At 35.6% G+C, this 22,935-nt stretch overlaps 1 long non-coding RNA gene across 3 annotated transcripts in view; it reads right to left on the reverse strand.

Moving 5' to 3' along the window:
• The window catches only part of LOC126763522 (uncharacterized), a 331,668-nt gene that overhangs the window by 19,388 nt on the left and 289,345 nt on the right, over window positions 1-22,935 (reverse strand). For all 3 annotated transcript variants that reach the window (XR_007667626.1, XR_007667624.1, XR_007667625.1), the window contains one exon: window positions 11,999-12,079. This is a non-coding gene — a long non-coding RNA (uncharacterized LOC126763522). The remainder of the gene's footprint in view (window positions 1-11,998; window positions 12,080-22,935) is intronic.

A 22,935-nucleotide genomic window follows, 5' to 3' on the forward strand; every position in this document is an offset into this window, starting at 1 on the left:
TACGTTGAAAAGTAAGCAACTGAATTATATTTATTACATTTTTTACACACATTTTTGTGTATTTATCGCCGCCTATAAATTAAGTGAATAAAGGTTATTTGCGAATCGATTTTCAACACTGTGTCAAATGAATATGCGCTACCTGCGAAGGTTACACAAAAGCCAAATCGGTGTGCGTGCGCAGAAAGCACAAGGCTTACATAGTTTGTGTGGGTAAGTGTGTATGTATTTGCAATAAATATCCTTGCGCAAGTTATTTTGGCGCTCTGCTGGGTTAATTAATATTACACTAGGTATTACGGTAGATAAATTCAAAGTTGAAAATTGTTAAAAAAAAGGTACGCAGCAACAACAATCAACGCAAGCCATGTTAGCCAATGAAAAGTCAAAAGCAAGCCAGCAAAGGAAGCAATCGCCGCAGAAAATATACGCAAACTTTTGCAGCGGCAAAAACTTTTGCGGCAATAAATTTTCACCGAAACGGTACAAAATAAAAGGACGTCAGCAAAAATGGATGCCGTAAAGGTGGCGGAAGAAGCAAAAAAGCACGAATGAAATGAATAGCAAATAGCAAGTCAATAGAGTCATTTGGTGTTAACACGTAAGCGCTGCAATGAATGTGGGTTACGTATACGCCACGGTGGCCGCACTACTAAAAGACAGAGAGCGAAGTGTGAGCGAAATTTGCTGCTTAAACAAATGCAGTTTGTGGAAAGGTGTGCGTTGCAGCGGCGTCCAGCGGTGGCCTTGACATTTTCACTTTTCAATTGCACTCAAGTCTGCACATAAATTTCATTGTGTGCGTGTATGTAAGACTGTGTCTGTTAATTGTCTTTTTGGCACAACGGTTTCTGCATTGAACTAATGAAGGTTCGATTTAAAATAATTTCGCTTGGTTATGCATATTGAAAGTGCGTTTAATATTACAATTAACATTTTTGCCTTGAGTTTTTGCATTTCATTTTGCCATATGCTTATTAGTAACTGCAATATATCTCTGTGGCATCGTGATATGTATTTTCGCTTGGAATATTTTTGGCATAGTTATAATAGATGAACTATTCTGTGGCAGTCGACCTCGTTGTAGCTGCCAAATTTTTCATCAAAAAAAGTATTATTTGAAGAGCATCAAAAATATTATTTCCGCCGTCATTTATGAAATAGCTAAATCTGGGAATAAGCCAAGCCTAATATTATTGCGTACGAGAGAAATGTATTAAAATTTCGACAATATTTAAAAGAAGGATTAACAAGTTTGAAGTCAAATCAATAAAAAAAATTAAATGAAATTAAAATTGCTTTTAGATCAGACTAAATCACCAGGTGATTGGTAAAGATGTTTATTAGGAGGGGAGAATATTACCACAATCTATATCGACGGGTCAAAAACTTGATATCTCTTTCTCCCTCCGTCCATCAAATTCCGCTAGCATCTAGGGGGCTACAGAGAGCTACCATATACACAGATAGCCAAGCGATATTGCTAGCCTTGAGGTCATCATAGTACTGCTGGCAAACAGAGCACTAGATCTCTTACGAGCGATCTTGGGCCAAAAGGATTTTGCGACAGCAGCAATGTGCCGATGCTGGCCTAGCTCCCGCGAAACGCAGCTATCCCGCTCCCTTTCTACTGATAACGGTTCTAGGGTGTCTTTGCTTGGTAGCTCATTAGCTTTACCTTTGTCTGTGATTACAATCTGGCCTGATACCCAAACTAGTCTCATCATAAAGTGACTCGATAATATTGATACCGAGGTGGGGTATTATTTGACTTACTTTAAAGGCAATGTTGCTGAGTTCAAGCCTAGTATCGCCGCCCTGGTATCTGAGTGGATGATCACTTCTCTGAACGAGGCTGCATTCTGGAGCAGTAAATCTACTGGAACCCCGATTTGGAAAACACTGCAATAGTCAGGAAGTGTGAAACTGGAGTTGATAGAGAGCAGCTGATACTAAACCCTCCACCAACCTTCTCGCAAGCGTTAACCCATCCGAAAAGAAGCTCACTGTGCCCCTTCACTACCACTGCTTCCCACCTAACAAATCTTTCGCCAGTATATGGGTAGAGAAAGAGCCACCAGAGTTCGGTTTGGTCAAGCCAAGGGATCCACTATAAAGTCAAAGTGTGAGAGGATTTCCGAGTTGTCAAACAATGGCTGACTTAGGGCCCATATTCTCTGAGTCCGCTAGCAAATTTCGCAGCCATACACCTTTTGGCGATATCTATGGGCAATATTTGCCTTAAGGTTCATGTTTGGAGTGGATCTTAGTGCACTACATATGCTGATCAGCGTCGCCAGTCGAAATTAACATTTTTTTTATTTATAGAAAAGTTAGTTTTGTGGTGAAAAAAACCTTAATTGCCATTGCCGAAAAGTAAATTACGGTTGTTTGTTTTGTAGTTTCAACACGCAGGTTCGAGGTTATAATTTGTAGCATTTCAGCGCGAATAGAAATATCATCAAAATAAAATGAAAAATAAAAAAAAAATTTAAAACAAAAAATAAAATTGCAACTAAAGCTTCTTATCCAAAAAAAAGTGGAAAAATTTATAAATAAATATTATAAAAGCATAAAAAATGAAAACAAAAATTATTTAGAAATCAACACGAAGTGAATTAATTCACATTGGAGCAACACAAATTTAAAAAAAAAATAAATATTAAAATGTTTTATAAAGAAATTTGCAAAAATTTGCAAAAGCATAGAAGAAGTTGCTTAAAAAGTCATACATTTTTTTGCTTGTGCTGTGAAAGGCCTGAAAATAATTGCTAAAACTCTGAAAAAAAATTTCATATATTTTTTGTACAACGTATGCATGTGCGCGATATTAATTTGGTTGCAACATCCATATCCTGTATGTACGAAATTTTTATACACATATTCTTATAGTATTTTTGTATAATATCAAAAGTGCGAAAAGCACAGGGCTAATCTAGTTTTATGACACTGCGAATTTATGTTATTATTTTTTGTAGTTTGTTTTTTATTTTTATACATTTTTATTTGCACATATGTTTTATTTAATGCCAGCTGAGTAATTTAATAATTTACTAGGCAATCTATGCAGCAGTCCGACTATAAACTGCATAATCATTTCATGCACTGCAATTCCTTTTAAATTATAAACAAATAAATATTGTGTTTATATGCAATCACTTATGTGTTTACGGTTATGAGCGCGCATATAACGGTATCAGCTGCAGCCAGGAATGGCAACGCAATCAATAATCGCTAGTAAGGAAACTATTTCAAGCATTTCACACGCACGCATTGCTGAGACATTATTTATGCAACAAATGTGGTACTAACACTGATGTTTGATTGAATGTGTGTCGGCATATTTATATTTACATACATATATGTATATGAGAGTGTAAAGATACGCAGCTATTGGCATTTATGCTCACGCCTTTGCTGTTCAAATAAATAAATGTATTGTCGGTATGTGTGTTAGGTAGCAGAATGTGCTCTTTGCTTGACTCGTAGCTGCAGTAGTTGTTGGTAGTGTACTTTTCCGTTGGCGAAGTTCACAAAGCGGCAGTGGATAAAGTGTAGTGCAGCCAACGCCTGCAAATGTCTAAGTCAAGTGTATGAATTGAATTCTACTGATGTAGCAATGCATCTAGCTGAGCTTTTGAGGGAGCATGTATGTATGTGTATTTAAAGGCATTTGTGGAATGCATATGCGCATGTATTGTTGTCACACCCGTTTTCAACCTCACTTTCGCATTAAAAAATATAAAAGAAAAGTTTCTCCACTCACCTTTCCCACTAGGAAGGTGTTTTGCATACAATTTTTGCTTTCTTTACACTTTACTTGATTTACATATATATTAGGGTGGGTGAAAAAAAATAAACGAATATTTTATATATAGGTTGTCAAAAAAGTCTTTCGGTATTTTCGCTAGTTGGCGCTGAAAGCGCGTAGTTCTAGTTTTATTCGTCGCATCGGGTCATGCTATACCTTTTTTGGAAAGGTCATTTCACGCGCTAACACGTGTTTGATTGATTATCGTTTCTTTTAAGTCGTTTTTGAGTCATAGCGTCGTAAACATGGAGCAAAATAAAGAGAAAATACGGCATAGTTTACAGCACTACTACGATAAATGCAAAAATGCAGCTCAAGCCGCCAATAAAATTTGTGCAGTTTATGGACCCGATACAGTTTCCATTTCCACCGCACAACGATGGTTTCAACGTTTTCGTTCTGGTGTAGAGGTGGTCGAAGACGCGCCACGCTCCGGAAGGCCTGCCGTCGAAAATTACGATGAAATCGCTGAATTGGTCGAAAGAGACCGGCATAGTAGCAGCCATAGCATCGGTCAAGAGCTGGGCATGAGTCATCAAAAATTCATTTCAATTTCAATAAAAAACAAAAAAAAAATTCAATAAAAATACCGCAAGTCTTTTTTGACAACCCATTATAAAATATTATAAAATAAGTTCTTAGACACGTTTCCCACTGAGAACTCGCTTTTTGCATACAATTTTTAATTTCTTTACACATTACTTGATATACATACATATGTATAAGGGTGGTTCAAAAAAAACATAAAATTAAAATTTTCTTTCCACTAAGCGAAAAAAAATACGAAATAAAATTAAAAAAAAAAAAATTAAACCGCGGAAAATTCAAAAATATAATAAAAAAATTAAAAAAATTTCAAAAAAAGTTTTTAAATAACTGTCCTTTTGTAGTTCAAGGAAAAGTAAAATGCTTTAGGCTCGAATTACATTGAAAATAATATACCTTGTTAAATTGTTTGGGGCAACAACTGAAACTTTGAGCGACACCTCAAAAATTAGCTTGAGAAAAAACCAAACACCCTAATGTACATAATGCCACTCATATGCCGTAGTTGAAACATGTATGCAAAAATATTGAAGTATTTGTTGTTGTAAGTATATCACCTGCTCTGCGTTTTTTTGTCGCAACTTTATCAATAAAAACAACAAACACAATATGTCAGAGTATCTAAATTGTAGTCGCGTTGTAGCGTAACGGTAAGTGTATTGTGGGAAGTGCTAAACAAGTGATAAACATGATAGAAGGCACACCTGCTGGCGGTCTGTCAACAGAGTTGTTGTTGTTGAGTTCTTGCTTAGGAACTGTATTTGGTTTTTTGTTGTTGTTATTGTTTGTGTTGTTGTTGTTGTTATTGTTTTCGTGTTAATGTTGTTGTGTTGTCTTTGTTTAGAAAGTGTATCTGGTTTTGTTGCTAGCTTCCGTGTTAAGTTAGCATATAACAGTTGTCAGGTGTGTGTTGCACGGAGCAAATGGCAATGACGAATTTTGCTTAGAGCTGGAAGTAGCTGGTTAGCAGCGAGTATAACAATAAGCACAAAAGTAGCGAAGTGCAAGTAGAAATGACTTCAGGAGTCAATTTTGCTTACCGAAGACAGTTTATGTTAAAGAAATAACTTAAAGAGAGGATTTCATGGCAGTGAGTTCAAGTTGTTCAACGTTGAAGCCGTTTCCTTAGTTACGAAATGAATGAGAGCTTCTTAGCTAAGAATACTGCTTCAGCTTTGCTCTCTGTTAGTTTTATTTTTTCCGTTAATGTCTCTTCTGTCTGTTATAGAGGCTGGGATTTTGACATTAATTTCAGAGCGCTGATTCTCATTGAAAAAGGTTACAACTTGAACACAACAAATTATAGAATGACGAGTCTTCAAATATGTCTCTCAATCTGGTGCGAAATTTGTTTTACGAGTTTGGCTTGAACAATCTATAGACTCCTATAAACCTAAAACCAACTCAGTTCAATAAAAATGCCTCCACAAATGCGCTTTAACAACTCGGAATCGTGTATTCGGAGAAGCAAATGGAAATCGTAGCAATAGCAACAACAAAAATAAAAACAATAATCGCATACATCAAATATAGTAAATAACATCAGTCATCTGTGGCGGCAACGACGTGTCAGTTGACAACGGCTGCGGCAAGCAACACACCCGGCAGCGCTTACAGTATGGCAGACAGTTTTATTGCGTAACAAATCGCTCTTGATGCCGTGAATGCAGCGAAGTTGCGCTGCCGGCGGCGTTTTAACTGCATTATTAACGCAGCGCGTGTGCATTTGCTATACAAATAAATAACTGTGTATTTGTTTGTGTAAGTGAGTTGAGGAAGCGCTTGTTTAGCTTCTTGAAATGTTAAGGGATTATCTGGAAATTCCTTGGATTTGCATTAGGTATGCACATAACGGTACTTTAATATGGTGTTGAAATTTATAGATATTCATATAGCTAGCTTCTTATATATGCTAAGCTCGAGGATTATTGGACATATTATGTGCTGCAAGTGTTCTTCCAGAGTGTCTGGGAGTTCTAATTTATATGTACGTTTAGAAGAATTAATTTCTCTGCTCAAGACATACGGTCTTTAAGAGTTTTGGAGAATAAAAAACAGCATTTCTTCGACCAATCGACTTCGTTTAGCGCAACAAGTAGGGAACTACTGACCTTAGTAACCAATTTTTTCTCCGTTGAATCATGAGATTAGAAAATACTAGTCGAAAATGCTTAAAAAGCAAATGTCTCTTTCAATAAGAAAAACATTGTCTACATTTTGGCCTGACACGAAAAAATTTTTTCTCCGCTCCGAAATGTAGGCAACGTTTTTTTTTATTTACCAGCAAATAACTATGTCACATGAAAATTCTAAGGGAAACACGTTAAAAAAGCGCATTTTCTAGAACAATTGACTTCGTTTGGCCCTATACCTAGGGAACTACTGACTTTAGTAGCTATTTTTTTCTCCGCTAAATCATAAGTTATTAAAATATAAGTCTAAGTAACTTAAAAGAGCAAACTATTTTTTTTTCAATCAGTAAATCGTTGCCTTCATGCTGGCCTAACACGAATAACTTTCTTCTTTGCTCCCAAATGTAGGCAACGTTATTTCTATTTACCTGCAAATATCTATGTCACTTAAAATTTCCAAGAAAAACAAGTTAAAAACACATCGTAAGTATAAAAGTGCGCGCTGCATACATTTAAGAATAAGTGAATTTCCTAATCATTTCCTCTTTGGTAAATACAGCTGTGGTCCAGTTCCACTTTTGTCTTCTTACACATTTCTGCGTCTTACTGGATTAGGAAGGCATTTTTATATATGTGTGTCTGACATTTTTTCTTATCAAGAGTTTGTTAAAAATGCTTTTCTTACAAAATCGCCACTATGCATTATCATAAAGACAGTCCATTTATGGTTATTGCCGAATACTACTTTACATTGTGCAAGTTTGTGTGATACGCAGGTGAGCAAGTTGGCTGAGAATTATACAAAAAACTTCGGTTTTTATGCTGTACAACTTTTTGCATAAAAAAGTAGCTTAAAGTTACAGCAACAATTCTCCTTAGCCGAAGCTTCGTCTGTTGGTTTTTCCCAAAAAAAAAAAAAAAAATTATTAATATTTTGCAGTTTCTTCATAAAAAATTATGTTAGCATTCTTCATCAAAAGCCATTCGCCTCATTATTCACTTGTCTACTGTTATACCTTCTTTTCTTTTTGCATACTTTTTATTCTCATCTCTTTTCTTCTTTTATATTCATTTCATCTTAAGAGCTTAACGCTTTAAGTTGCAATTACAGTTTATTTTTAATGACTGGCACACAAAAAATCGGCAAAAAATACACAGATATACTCTTTTGAAGACACAGACTAGTGCTATAAAACCACCTTCTCATTCACCCACGGTTTTGCCACTTTTGTCGTAAGGTTCAGTAATGTCAAAACTTAGCGCAAAAAGTACAAGTACAACTCCATTTCATAAAAAAGAAAAAAAAAAGAAATATTGCCACGAAAATGAATGCGAAAGTTTTATCAGCTATTAAAGCGGAAAATTATACACATTTATAGTGGCAGCGCACTTTTTATAAATTTTCTGCTTTTAGCACGGGTGTGTAAAAAAAAATCTCGTAAAATAAATATTTTCATAAAATATGTTAAAAAAACGTTATGTTTGCATTTTTTATTTCAATTTTAAATGGCTTACGGCTGCCACCTTTACGGCGATTTATTTGCATTTGGAGTATGCTACAGTCAGCATGGCGATATAGTATAGTGCAGTTTTCATGAACCTATGGAGAATTGGTAGTTAGCACGAACGAAATATAAAATTTTGATGTTTGAGTGTGGTTGGGGGTAACGAATTGCTTACAACTTTAACGAATAATGCTAATGAACATTGTGAATGATTGCGCGACAATAAAGTAAGTATAGTACTGTTTTTGTTTCGCATTCTAGTGTCAGGTGATACTTATTATTATTATTATATATTTATTATTTAGTCTATAGACGTCAAAGAGTCAAATCCCATTTAGTATTCGAGTATTTGACTATGGTATGATCGATTTCTTTTGTGTGTCGATCTGCGACAAGAGCACACAACTTCGCCAGTAGCGTCTCTCCTTTATAAGATCAAGCCAAGTGTACAGCACAAGTACGGACAGTTTGCCATGTATTTCTTGTCCAATCACGGGTATCTAGTCTTAGGAGCTTTCCGCTGGAGCATCAACTTCCATGTCAGTTTTACACTACAAGTCGCTTTGTATTCCTCGTCCACCCACGGGTCTCGAGTCCAAGAAGATTTCCGCTGGAGCATGAACTTTCAGGCTAACGAGATTTTTATGCGCTAAACTATATTCATATCACCGTAGAACTCATAGTACATTTCGTGGTTCCATCTTCTTCGACATTCATCCCATATGCGAATGGCTCCAAAGATCTACGGAGTTTTCTCAAATACTCCAAGGCCTTTCTCGGCACGGTTCCTCATCGTTCATGTCTCGGCAAGGGCAATAGGGAATAGGAAAGCGCGTAATTTTTGTTCATCCAGAAAGGGATTTGCTTCCTAGTAGCAGCTGTCGACAAGAAATATACAGCCGTTGGTGTCAGGTATAGAATATTGATAGAATTTATGCTGGTTCTGTGATATATAATATAAAGTGCTTAAATTTTTCAAACATATAGTTGGCAACAGTGACATACATATGTTGCCTACGAGTCTTTTTGTCTTTCTTTCGTTCACCACAAAACCAATTTATTTTGCTTTTTCTGGGTTGGAAAGGATGCACTGACAGCTCTGTTGTTGTACATTGAAGGTTTATGTCTACTATATTTTTTATATATTGAAAAAACGTAAAACCTCGTCTGGTATAGAACAACTTGGAGGGGTCCTTCACAATTCTGAAAGAAATAATTTCGACGGATTTGAAAACCGAGAGCGACCAGCAGTGACTGAAAAATTTTAGATCCACTCTCTTTACTAAATTAGCAAATTCTCTTAACGGCACAACACAAACGAAAAAATTTGAGTATTAGTAAAATAACTGTACAATAAACTGATGTGAAACAACAAAATTATTTTCAAAGAAAAGCGGAAAATTGCCCATAACAAAAATATTTTAAGCCAATGAGCAATGCAAAAGGCACAAAAAGCACATTAATACTAAAAAAGCGAATTGAGCGAGTGTAGTAACAAAAAATTTGAGAATCCTCAAAAATTAACTATCCACACTAAACGCCGGCGAGTGTGGAAATATGAGTGCATTTGAAACACTTTTTCCGACGCATCAGCTGTGGCGCTGCGCAAACTTCAGGCACTAAAACAATTGCTTATTGTTGTAGTTTTTAACACATTTCTGTGCGATACGCGCGTGTATGTATTTTTTGTTTTCATTATTTGCAATAAAAAGAAACTTGTTGTTGTTAATAACTGCAAACACAAACGCTGCGCGCTCCATTGCCGCCTGACATTTAAGTAATTTTCATAAATTGCATTCGCGGCTATTAATGTTGAGTGCAAACAATTTTCACACTGGTGAGAAAACAAAATTTTTTAAATGTTTTTAAACGGCAGAGAAAAAAATTTAATAACAACAGGGGCTCTTTTATATGAATAATATTTTTTTGAGTGTTTCGTCGGGATTTTTGCAGCAGTGTTTTAAAAGGCATTAAGTTTGACTTAAAAGCTTTTGAGAATAAATTTGAAATTTAATTATTTAAGGTTTTTATGGAGCTTTAAGCTTATGTTCTACGAAAAGATGCGGCAACTAGCAGAAGGTTTCAAGACCGGGGCATACTCTTCTAGATCTTGCAGAAGTAATCTAGTGATTGATGCCCAGAGCATACTGAAATACTTCTCCAAACTGCTTAGACCTGGAAAATCAACAACTGACCAAGTATTCAACAGGCATCAAATCTTGGAAAATATACGTAAAAAGGAGATCGACACACACCACATGTTCGTCGATTTCAAAGCTGCTTTTGGCAGCACGAAAAATCATGCAAACAGTCATTACACTCGCACACAAAAATTTCAAATCGTTTTCCACCTCAGCTACCCAATGTCTTTCAGGTTTCCTGTGATGAATTCTACAATGTCCCGAGCTGTTCAAAGATTTTTAGTTTCCCTGTGATGAAATCTACGATGTCTCTTAGTTCCCTCTTGTCTCAAATACTACCCCAAAGTACCTTTGTGATATGCTCTGTATTGCTATGTGTTAGAGTCTATAAGTCCTTGGCATAATTAAATTAATTATTGTATAACATGTTTGAGAATTGAAAGCTACCAAAAATCGATGAAAAAAATGTCAAATATTTGATAATACTGCTGGTATTGTAGGCTTAGATATGAAAAACAAGCTCTTTTCTAGATTACAATTTCTAAAATTTGGTGGTAGGTTCTTATGTAACAATAAGAAAAAACTTTAACTTCAGTTGCACTGAAGCTGGGTGTTAAAGCTTGATAGAAAAGGCTCTTTAAAAAGTCCTAATTTTTTCGCTTAGCTTGTATGGTAGCTTTATGCTATAGCAGTCCGATCTGAATAAATTTTTGAAGATCTTATTATTGCCTTAGGGAGTAAGCAATGGCAAATTTCTGGAAAATTACTCGACAAAAGAAATCCCTTTCCATAAAAGCCCTTGATTCCGATCGTGCAATCTCTGTAAACTTAAACTTAAAGCTCGACACAAATTAATTAATAACATGCCTGCTGAGATAATTGTAATGCTCAGCTCTCTATGGTAAGGAAATCATCTTTTTTATTACCTTAACCCTTGAGACAACCACAAAACGAGCGCACCGTATCAAAGCTAACAATATTACAATTATACCGGCATTTTTATTCTAAGAAAAAATGGCTTTCAAGAGCAAAATCAAAACCATTTGAAAATAAATTCAATAAATAAGCATTGTAAATGGCACTTTAGGTCAATTTAGGGCAGTTGCCAGGCAATAGACGTTAAGCCCAAAACAGCTAATATTATATAACAATATCTTCTTCAGTACCACTTTTTGGTAACTCACGCGATTTATTGATTATGTGGCTTTACGTAAATATGACAATAATCGGTAATTTTGCAAGTGAGTAGCTCTGCAGTGCGGTTATGAAGGCGATATAAAAAATTCGCTAAAAGAAAAATGGAAATTGAGATTTTAACGAGCTGTTGGAGGGAGTGCTCTCAACCAACTTTATGTACCGACTGGAGTAAAGCACGAGGTAAGCACCTACGCGCGCATTTTCTTTCGTGAACTACCTGTGGTGGTAGCTGCCACAGCTGGACTCGCGCTAAGCGCTGTGCAGTGAGGTGAAAATGCGCATAGTCGCTAACAGGTCGACCACCAGGTGATCCAGCCCATGAATCGCTTCATTGTTGCGTGTCATTGCTTATTAATGTTGTAATTCAGAGTTAATCCAATGGTAGATGCAGATGAGCAATTTCAAATTATGATTATTATTATTATTATGAAGCGCAACAAAATATGATAGCAACGAGCAGCTTGTACGAAGCAAGGGGGAGAGCAAAAACTTGAAAAATGCGTAAGGCAGAGAAAAAAATACTAAATTGTGTGTAAGACAACAACAGGTCACTTTGCTGAAAGATTTTAACCTAAATAGGAGTCAGCAGAATGCGGCAGAAGATAAACTCAACAGATAGGCAGGCAACAACAGTGTACAACTTAGAGCAGCGTGTTTACGACTTACCTGCAATAATAGCAGCTGCCGGCAGTAAGGAGCAGAACCGTGATGGCTAAGTGCTGAATGGTTGCTTCATTTGCGAGTAAGCTGAAAAATATTTAGAAAATTTATTAACAGTGAAATATATATATATTTCCGAGGAAGTAGGCAAACTGGATAAATTTGAAGAAGCTTAAAGAATTTTGTAAATATGCAGTGCTGGGCATAAAAATCCGTTTATAAGAAAATTTGAATTAAGGGCAAAAATATACATTAAGACAAAAAAGCACTCGAAAATTGCAATTAAATTTCAAGAAGGAGGAGGATTCACCGTGGGAGCTGAAGGCCCTCCCAAAAAGTGCTTGTGAAAAGTGTTTCGCGGACTGAAAAGATCATTCAGCTTACTGACTTCCGTTCTGTTTTAGTAGGCATTCACAGCTGAACTGTTTGCCAGACTTTCGAATGGTATTCAGATCCAAAAATATTAAACTTGGATTCATCCACCTGTCCTTCTCCACACGGATGGTATCCAGATCCAAATACAAGTATATTAAACTTGAATTCATTCGTCTGACCTTCTCCATACTGATGATATCCAGATCCAAAAATATTAAACTTGCAAGTATTCGAAAACATAATGGTCTACCACATACCGCTGTTCGCCATTCGTTGGTTCTAAAAATGCTTTTTGCAGAAGGTCGGTCGTTAAATCCTACCTCTCTGCCAAAATAATACCACTAGTAGTTAAAAGCCTGTTTAATATGAGAGCAGAGAGAGAACTGACTGATATGGGAAATAGAACTACAATCGTTCTTACTGCGCCTATCGCCATTAAATGTTAGAGAGTAGCCAATCGAACAAACACTTGGTCTAACTTTCATGAAACCACAAGAATATTATATTGTTGAATTTTAATGAATCACGACTTATTTTGATTGGAACAAAATGTACCCTCGACAATTTAGATGATTAATACCTCTACGTAATACCCGATCTGACAAAACTCTATTAAGCTCCACTTCTATGCAAACTTTCCAATATCTCAGCATATTTACCACACTTACATACCTATAAAAGAGTAGAAAATTGAGGCTTTGCACCGCGACTATTGTGCCCTCAGAGTAAAAAGGTATGCCTTATGAAAGTAGGCGCGAGGAATTACGACTCTAATGAAAATTTATGAGGCAAACGAGCCTACAACCACACGAAATGAGAACAAAAAGCGTGGAATCTTTGCTCCTCCACTAGGCAAGAAAGTACAAACGCTAGTAAGGGTTTTCCAGCTCTCTGCACACACATTTACAGTTACATTTATGTACAGTAAAGGTATGTTTGCGGTTCATCTATATGTAAATAGCGTTAAGTTTTTGCCTCGCTTTGCTGCAACTGAAGTAGAAATAATGGTCAATTGTGCGCAAAAAATGCGGCAATGAAGATTAAAAATTCGTAACTCCAGCGGAACAAAGCAACTGCAAAGCATAGACTAAAAACGAAGCAAATAATAAAAGAGACTACAACAAAATGCGGCAATAATAGTCCAGGCAGGTATAAACTTTGGCTGGTAGTTGCAAAAGACCGACAAATCAACACTTGTTGGGCTGCTATGGCTACTGGGCGAAAGTATACGTGCATACAGGGTGCGTGGTTGTGGTTAAGAAATGGCAAAGTCATTCTATCTTATTGTGGTCTAGCTTTGAGAAGAATTGGACTGTTAAGGATAGCCTTTTGTTAGGTCGAAAAATCTCTAATCGTTGGATTGTAAGACTGCTAAGCTTAAGACTCCACAAATCTGCTGAAGTGTTCTATTTCTATTGCCTTTTTTTCTCCTAATTGTCTGAAGGTGTGGGATTTACAGTATTTTTACTTCGAACTCGCAAAGGTCAAGCAGTCAAGAATGATACGCTTGGATAAGTTCACCTCAGTTTCATCCAATTTATACCACTAGAAATGACTTTACAAGGAATAGGCTCCAGTAAGTTAATTTTTAGGTTACGTTCAACACATTTTCAAGTTATTGGGTTCCCTGAGAAAATATTCAGATATGAATATATCTTTCATTAATTCCAATTCGGGTAATTTATACGGTCAATAGATAAAATTAAGTAAAGTTATGTTGAATGAAGAAGTTTTGAGGTTGGGTGGGTTATATATGTGGTTAAGCGCTAGAGCATTAACTGGTATAATTTCTACCAAATTTTTGAAATAAATATTTCTAAAAAATTTTATGAAACCAAACGCTTGTTCTTTTACATGCCTAACCTTAAATTTTTCCATTCTCCGACAAAAAAATACCGTTGCGTTCAAGTACTAATGAAGCTTTACCGACTGACTGGCGAAGCTGACTTACATGAGTGTACTAAGAGTATCATGACTGCTGGCTAAACGTAGGGATTGACTGAGTCTACAGCAATCCGATTGCCCGCTTTGCCGACCAACTCGCTGCTTCACTGGCTGATTGGCTGGTCAGCTGGCTGACTAACTAACGGCAGGCACAAAGCCTTACTGCCGCTCTCCGGCTCATTGGCTGGCTGAGTGAGCAGCAGCAAGCCGAGCAGCGATGGTGCAAATAAATGGGCACAAGTGGAAAAATTTACAACATTTTCGAATACAAAAATAAAAAACAAAAAACAGCACAGAAAAAATAAAAAAAAGTAAAAATGAAATAAATAATTTACAAAAGTTGTTGCTAAAACTTTTATTCATGCAACTTCAATTGAAGCATATAGCTGTATATATGTATGTATATATATACGGTATATCTGAAAAAAAAATAAAAAAAACATGCTAAAAAATGTAAATCGAAATTTAAATGAAATGCGAAAAAAATATTCGCACATTCTGCAACAACCACACAAATACTGCCGAAAATGCCGCGCCAACGTTTTCTCGTTGATTATTTTAGTGGCTGCGGTGCTCATAGCTGGGCGGCTAATATAAAAGAAATTTCAAGTAGCGCATATAAATCAAAAAATGTAGGTCATTTATTAGAAACTCACTTTTGCAATAAAATTGAGATAAAAAACGACGATGGAAACGAGAAATAATGAAAGTTGCACGCACTTGCTTTGCGGTTTTCGTTGAGGGTGAGTGAGATTTGCGGCAATTTTATTTTTATTTTATTTTTTCAAATATATTCATGCTTTATTTGCTGTTGAGTAGTTGGAACTATGGTTTGAGAGCAAAAAGTGAGAGTAAATTTGAAAAGTTGTTAATTTTTAGTAGTTTGTCATTTTCTAATTCTGCTGTGAGTAGTTTGTTAAGTAGGACAAATTGAAAAGCGGACGATTAGTGCTAGGAAAGGTAAGAAGAAAAATGAGTTTTGAGAAATAATACAAATAGAGTAATAGTAGTTTAAGTCAGTAGCGGCTCTGCGAGAGGGGTTTTTGGGGGTCAAAGCCCTCCGAAACGCGAAGATCTTAATTCAAATGCAGAAGAACTCATGAAGTAACAGCAACATAAAAAATGTATAGGAAGTAAAATACGATTGCGACCCCGGTTTCTACCTCCATTACAATTTTTTGGAACCACCATTGTTTTAATATTTTTAATCTAAATTACGGTCACTCGAAGCTCGGAGGCTGACTTGATGTTTATTTGAAGGCTTTACGGATCCTTGAAGTAGTTAATATTTTACTGTGGAATGAACTTGCTGCACAAAATCAACTTAAGAAATCGGTTATAAATTTAATTTCAACTTTTTTATATATGGTTTGTTGAATGATGGGAAAGCGTGAGTGCCAGACCGAAGCCGTCGGTGTATAGGCGATATAAGGCCCATTGTGCTCACGGGTGGTAACCAAATTAAGCCTGTTTAGCAAATCTGTAGAATGGATAAAACCCGGATTCTTTTTAAAACAATTTGGAGGCGAGCAATGCGTCCCATAACATAATAAAGGCTGAGCTTTCGCATGGATAATGTTACAGTGTCACATTATCAGCTCGCCGTAAGCATTGTCTCATACATCATTTGTGTATGTATTGGCCGAATGTCAAGCTTAGGTTCCAGAAGCTTAGCTGACGTAGCTTTCATTGCGCCCGTAATTCCCAATTTCGATCCAAACCTATAGTATTATATTTGGCTTTACTGCTTGGTCTTGTCTATATAAAATAAGAGATTATACTGGTCCTTGGCTGAACTTTGTATTACTTTATAGAAGTGTTCTTTCATAATTACTCTCTCGGCATTCGAGAGAAAATACTTCAACCACTATTGTGTAAACTGCCAGATCTCCTACATGAAATAGGAAACTCCCGAGCATACTATGCTAGAGTGCACATGAAGTATCAAAGCCCTTGGCTTTGTAATAGAATAGGGATCACAAAGCCTCAATAGAACCCAGCAGTGTGTTGGAATTTCAGCGTACTGGTGCTAGTGATTCGCTTTGTCGAAAGGGGGGAGTGGCGTAACAGACCATAGATCGCGGTGTAACCTCAACTTATTTCTATTCTCTGCCTGAATACTTCAATTTAGGCTGAAGCTATCCTAGAGTAGTATAGCCTCAGTGAGCTCCCATCTGAATTTTGAATTTAAATCCGTAGGTTAACCGTGGGTGGTTAACCTCAAAATAACTTAAATGACTTTTTTAGGTATAATATACTTGTACATATGTAAGGTTATCAATGGGAAAATAGTTTTTAAGGAGGAACAGGTCGTAAATTGAGAGGAAATGAAAGTAGGAATTGAGAAATTTTAGAATATGTTGAACTTAGTTACTCTCTATTCTTTCTTACTCTCTACAAAATTTTTGAAAACAAAAATAAGTTTGAAGCTCCAGACCCAACCTCAAAAGGGACTATAGCAGCTTTGCAAAATTATATGAAATAATATAATGTAATTACTAAAAGCAATTTCTGTCTCTGAAGAAAGGCATATGATTCTCCAACTACAATGGTAACGCTATAAGAAAAAAAGGATTCAAAATAACCAAAAAAAGTGGCTCCACCAAATTATTATATTGTCAATCATAAAAATTCGAAAATGTTATTTATTTTTAAACGCTTAACTGCGGAACACGTTCGGCAAGTGTATTGCCTATGCTCAGGTACTTTTATTGTCATTTATACTCGTATGTCTATATCGCAGCACATCCGCAGTTAAATTGACATTTCATGTAAATTGCATGGACTAGTCTAGACTCGATTTTTTAAATAATATATTTAAATGGCCGCAAATGCACAGCACGTTACCGGAAACACATTTAAAGCCGCCGTTACTGCCAAGTGTAAATGCGCTTGTATACGGGCATATAAAAGTTTAAACAATGGCATAAGCCCGCAGACGCTTTGGAAATATCTAAATTGCAATCAATGCAAGAAAATAAAGAAGTAAAGAGTGAAAAGTGTACAGATAAAATAAATGTAAAATAAATAAACTAAGAGCTAGCGGGGAGTATACAATATGAGAATAAACGCTAAAAAATAGAAAAAAACTGTACGAAAGCTGCTGCTACTATCCTTTCTGTTTTATATTTGCACATATCCAAACTGAAAGATAAATGGAGAAAAGCGCTGAATATATATATATATATACATATATATGAAAATATATCTGAATATATTACTAAATACATAAAGCAAAGTGTTAAAAAATATTATTCGGCGCTTAAAATCACATGTTTCTTTTTATAAAACGAAAATATTTGTTAAAAAGGAATCAAAGCATTTATACTTTGAAACATTTTTCTCTTTACAAATAACTGTTACTCTTTTTTGACACAGTGATAACGCTTTTTATTGTTTAAAACAAAAGAAACAAAAAAATTTGTGTAAAGTAAAAATCATTGCATTATATTAGCGCACATAAATAAATGGTACAGCATATCAGCAGCAAATAAAAAATCATTTAGGCGGTAGCGCTGTAACAGAGAACTGTTGTAAAAAAGCGATATTCAGAGGAAAGTAAATTAAGTTAAGTTAAGTTAAGTTAAGTTAAGTTAAGTTAAGTTAGTTAAGTTAAATTAAGTTAAGTTAAGTTAAGTTAAGTTAAGTTAAGTTAAGTTAAGTTAAGTTAAGTTAAGTTAAGTTAAGTTAAGTTAAGTTAAGTTAAGTTAAGTTAAATTAATTTTTAAATAAATTAAAAGAAAATACAATAAAAAAAGTAAAAAAAATAAAATCGATAAAAATAAAGTATTTATATACATACGTAAACGAAAATTTCATTTAAAATTTATTATATATAGATTGCTCTGTCGTTGAAATGTCAGTAAAAAAGATTTTGTGGCAGTATTCGTCGAAAACATATTCTCTATCAGTAATATTGGCATCGCACGCTACAACCACTTCAACGTAAGCACCCACAGAATCCTCGAATGCCCACTTTCGCTACCATTTTTTGCAAGCACAATGATCGACATTCGTTTTTGCAAGTTCTGGCCATCGCATGACAGCTGTCACAATTCGGCGCAGTGCCAACGATTGACTCCACTTACGTAGCTGTGCCTTTGTGTGCGTGTAAACGTGTCTCGCACACAAACTAAATGAGTTATTGCAATGTAAATCTTATTTTATTTTATATGTTATATTTTTTACTGTTACGCAGCGCTTATGCCATGTGTTGGAACATTTTTTAATTAATTTTTAACACTGGGGTATAGTTCTTTTTCAGGCATGTACTATTTCGTGCACATGTATTTTTGATAAAAGCGCGCAGTTTTTGTGAGGTACACTTTTTAATTCATGACTTCATATAATATTTTGTGTGTTTCCTTTCTCTGTGCAATCAGAAATTGTGACGTTATCTTTGCGCTAGCGGGTGAGTAATCAGCTGACCAATCAGTGTACCGTTTTTATTCTCTCTGATTACAAATGTAGTGTGGCGTGTGGCTGTATGATAGTATTGGTGCACCTAAATTTAGGTCAATATATCCGCTTATTTATTACGAAATTTATAGTTTGGTAGAATTGATGTTTGGTTATAAATAAAATTTGTTTTTGGCCACCAAAAATACTTTTTAAGGATTTCCGTAATTATTTCTTATAAAAGTCTTTTCATCGGGCGTGTTCGGTAGAGAAAACAATAAATAGTCAAGTCATAAATAGGCCTGGTTTCCCTTAATATAATTTAAAAGGTAATATGAGCTATCAAAGCTCCTAAATGTAGGCAACAGACATCTGACTGTTTCACACAAAAACTTAGCATACCTTTAGAGTGACCATAGAATGTATGCGATTTCAATAATATGTATATCGGTACTAGAGCTCTTTAATGTAGACAATATGTATTATAATTTCTAGCCGATTCACTAGAAAACGTGGCTTAAATGTAGGCAATATATATACCTCTGTTTGACAGAAAAAGTTGCATACGTTTAGAATGACTTTAGAATGCAATATATAAACGTCAAGGCTCCTAATCATAGGCAACATATATCAGCATTTTTAACCGCACAAACTTGGGAAAATTGTGCAAACTTGTCTAACGTGGCCGTTCTCAAGCATATGAAATATCTTTGATTAATTTTGAAGCTCGACACATGGGTTTCTCATATTCTTACAGAACGAAATTTGATCCGTCGCATTAACCACTGAGATTTGCTTAACAAATGGCAAAGTTGTGATCCAATTCTAAAGGCGACAAAATGTGATTTTTTTAAATGAGTATAAATTGCACGACATCATTATCTAAAAAGGAAGAAACCGCTTCGAAGGCCGATAGTCAAAAAAAAAAAGTTGTGTTGCTTTTTGTTTGGGTTCCAATGGGTTCGTTTATTTTAAGCCTTTGTCAGACAATAACACGATTGTTTCCGAACTGTATTGTGATTAAGAGGCCAGATTTAATCAATATTGTTTTGTTTTACCAAGTTAATGGAAGAAATCAAAGATGTTGGATGATTTGCCGAAAGCTTTTGATGCTTGAATGGGATGTACTACCAAAACTGCCATCATCTATAGACTTGACACCTTCGGAATAGTAGGTGTTCCAATCTCTGCAAAATTGTTTTGGATGGGAGAACTTGCCCCTCAAATCTGAACCTCAGAAACCACTTGTACCAGTTTTTTGCCTGCAAGGATCAAACAAGCTTGGAATAAATCTCTTGCCCGACAGATGACAAAGGCTATTGGGGGAAATTAGAGAATACATAAATATATAAAATATTTTACTCAATTAGAACAATTGTGTTGCAAATGCACTAAAAAATTAAATTACTTAGCGAACGACCCAAAATACTTTATTATTTTTTTTTTATTTAAGTAAAAATTAAAACCCGTTTCTGAGTACGCGGAAAGGTTTACTTAAAGTATATATTTTGCTATCCAGTTTTTGTTCTGCAAAAAAATTTGATGAGTTGAAGACCTTGAATGTTATTTAAGGTTATGAAAAATTTGAAAATGTTAAGAAATTTTAGTTGATGTCATCAATTCATAGGCATTTTTATATACAATTGATGTCACACTATGTTCATAGTTATTATTAATATTTTTCTTCTAACGAAATTAAAAATAAATTATTTATAAATTATTTTAAAATTAAATTACTTTTTCATATCAAAAACAAAAAAAAAAATAACGAAATTAGACACAAAAATTCCAGCTCTTTCCGATAAAATTTCCAATTAAATGCATTGATTTCACAGCCAACTTCACTTTTTAAGCATAGAAACGCATTAAAAATCTAAAGTGATATATGTGAATTTACGCACGACTGATTTTCCATTAAAAATACCCATGAATTTAAACAGTGACGAGCATTTAAATGCCGTAAAATAATTGTATGAAATTGACAAGCATTTCCATAAATCCAATTGTGCTGCTGTGCTGTAAACCAAACTATTTATTTAACAAATCCACTAAATGCCTGGTTTTGTTAAGACGAGTACGTGGCGTATACGTAACATTTAATAAATTATAAATGATGCACGTGAACACGTAACGTGTGATTGCCAGCGGCATAATGATCACAGTTTAGCAGAAAAAAGAGAAAGGGTATGCAAAGCACAACAATTTGGTGTAAAAATCACAACAACAACAACTAAATTGAACGGTGAAAACATGGCTTTGCATTAGCAGCAAAATTTTTAGCAAATCTATTTGCCATTTGAATTTTATGGGTTTGAGTGTGTCAGCGCATTAAATTTATACAAAAATACTTATACATGTATATGTATATATGTTGTGGCATTTGCTTCGCCAGCTTTTGTCATGCGCCTAATTCGTGTAATAGTAGCTTCATTGCATTGCTTTTTAGCGCCGTTGTGGTTGTAATTGCTGTTGTAGCTACGTCAGCCTCAATGACAATGTGAATATTTAAAAGGGTTCATAAATAAATAAATGTATGCGCTTATTTTATTTATTCATACACATGCATTTGCATAATTTATTTAATGTTACACATTTGGGCAGTTTGTAGCGTGTAGTGATGGCATTAGCTGTTGGTAAATGAAACAGTTTGAATTCACATCGAATGTACTGTCGTATACCCAGTGCACACAATTTGTGGGAGAGTCTTTTCTGACGAAACAATAACTAGAGAGAAGTGCGCAGTTTTTCTCATAGTAAAATAGATATTATTTTTCTGATATTCGGGTAGATTGCCTGGTATATTTTCGATATAGAACCGCTATTTTTGGTATTTTCGGAGCACGGGAGTGATTTTAGTTTGAAGAAGTTTAATTTCTTTGTTGTATGTATTCGAAAATAGCAGAGCATATTATTGGTTTAGCTGGCTACAAGTGATGGAAGATTATATTTCTTACATTTTATACTTTTTTCTGGCTAACCGTTACTTTAACCTATAACTCTGCCGGTGGTGGTCAGGTACTGAACCATATGAACTATTGTGACAAAAACTATATACAAAGTATGATCTTGACTCGATATATCAGACTTATAATTGGATATCCAATACATTGAAAGGTCTGCTGAGATATATCTGGATCATGATTTTAGGCATTGGAGCCAGGTTTTACGTCCCTACGGGTACGTTATCACACTCTTAATCATAGTTTATTAATGAACTCGAGTTAAGCTGATATTGTGACCGAGTAAAGGAGACCAAAGCGGAACTAAACACATGGTTTTTCCAGTAGAGAAGATTGGACGAATGGTTTCGTGATCGACACTCGGTTAAATCAACATACTATATTCACTAACTAATCAAAAGTTGAAACAGGAACAGGAGCTGGCTTCATCAGTGCACCCGACCATATAGGAATAGAAGGAAATGAAATAGCAGACTAGTTAGCTCGTTCGAAACCAGCAAGATGCATAATTCTCTCAAGCAAGGAGTTCTTTCTCTTCACTGGCGTAGACAGCCAAATAAGACTTAAATTGGATACCATCCGGGAGCATAGTGGACCCAATAGTAGCCTAAGCCTGGCCGCCTTCGGTCCTGAATAGATGAGGATTGCACCGCGACCTAAGGACCACTGTGCCCCTAAGATGTAGATCGTTGGGTGAGTCCTAAAACCCCGCTTGACTTAGCCGTTCGCAGCTTACCGAGCCACTTTTAGCCGATCACTTCGATTCCACATTGGGTGCAAGCTACTTTCAGCTAAACAAATGTCGAGCACAAACTCGCCATATTTCCACGAGTACCACTGTGGCACGTGCTCGGCAAAATAAAATCCGTTGCTGCGGCCGCTGCTGTTGATGGACTTTAGTTGCTGCATAAATACATGACGGCCAAAGCAAAGCCATATATGTAGTTGTTGTTGCTTATTTTTATTTTTGCTGCACGGCTGTGGCAAGTGCTGATGTGCAACGTGCGCAAATACACACAAATATTTCTGTGTGTTGTTTATGTAATGCATGCCACACATGTGTGTGTGTACGTGCGCTGCCTTTCGACTGCTTTAACCGGCGATGCGTGTATCCATTGCATTGAAACGACCATGAAATGGTTGAATCGGTATAAAAGTTAAATTATGACCATGATTTTAATGAAAGTGCAGCTAATGCAATTGCAAAACACAAACACAGCCACACACAGTCACATCACATGCAGGCGGCGCAAAAGCGCTCAACTC

Source organism: Bactrocera neohumeralis, chromosome 6 (assembly GCF_024586455.1).
Source record: "Bactrocera neohumeralis isolate Rockhampton chromosome 6, APGP_CSIRO_Bneo_wtdbg2-racon-allhic-juicebox.fasta_v2, whole genome shotgun sequence".
Taxonomy (NCBI): Eukaryota; Metazoa; Arthropoda; class Insecta; order Diptera; family Tephritidae; genus Bactrocera; species Bactrocera neohumeralis.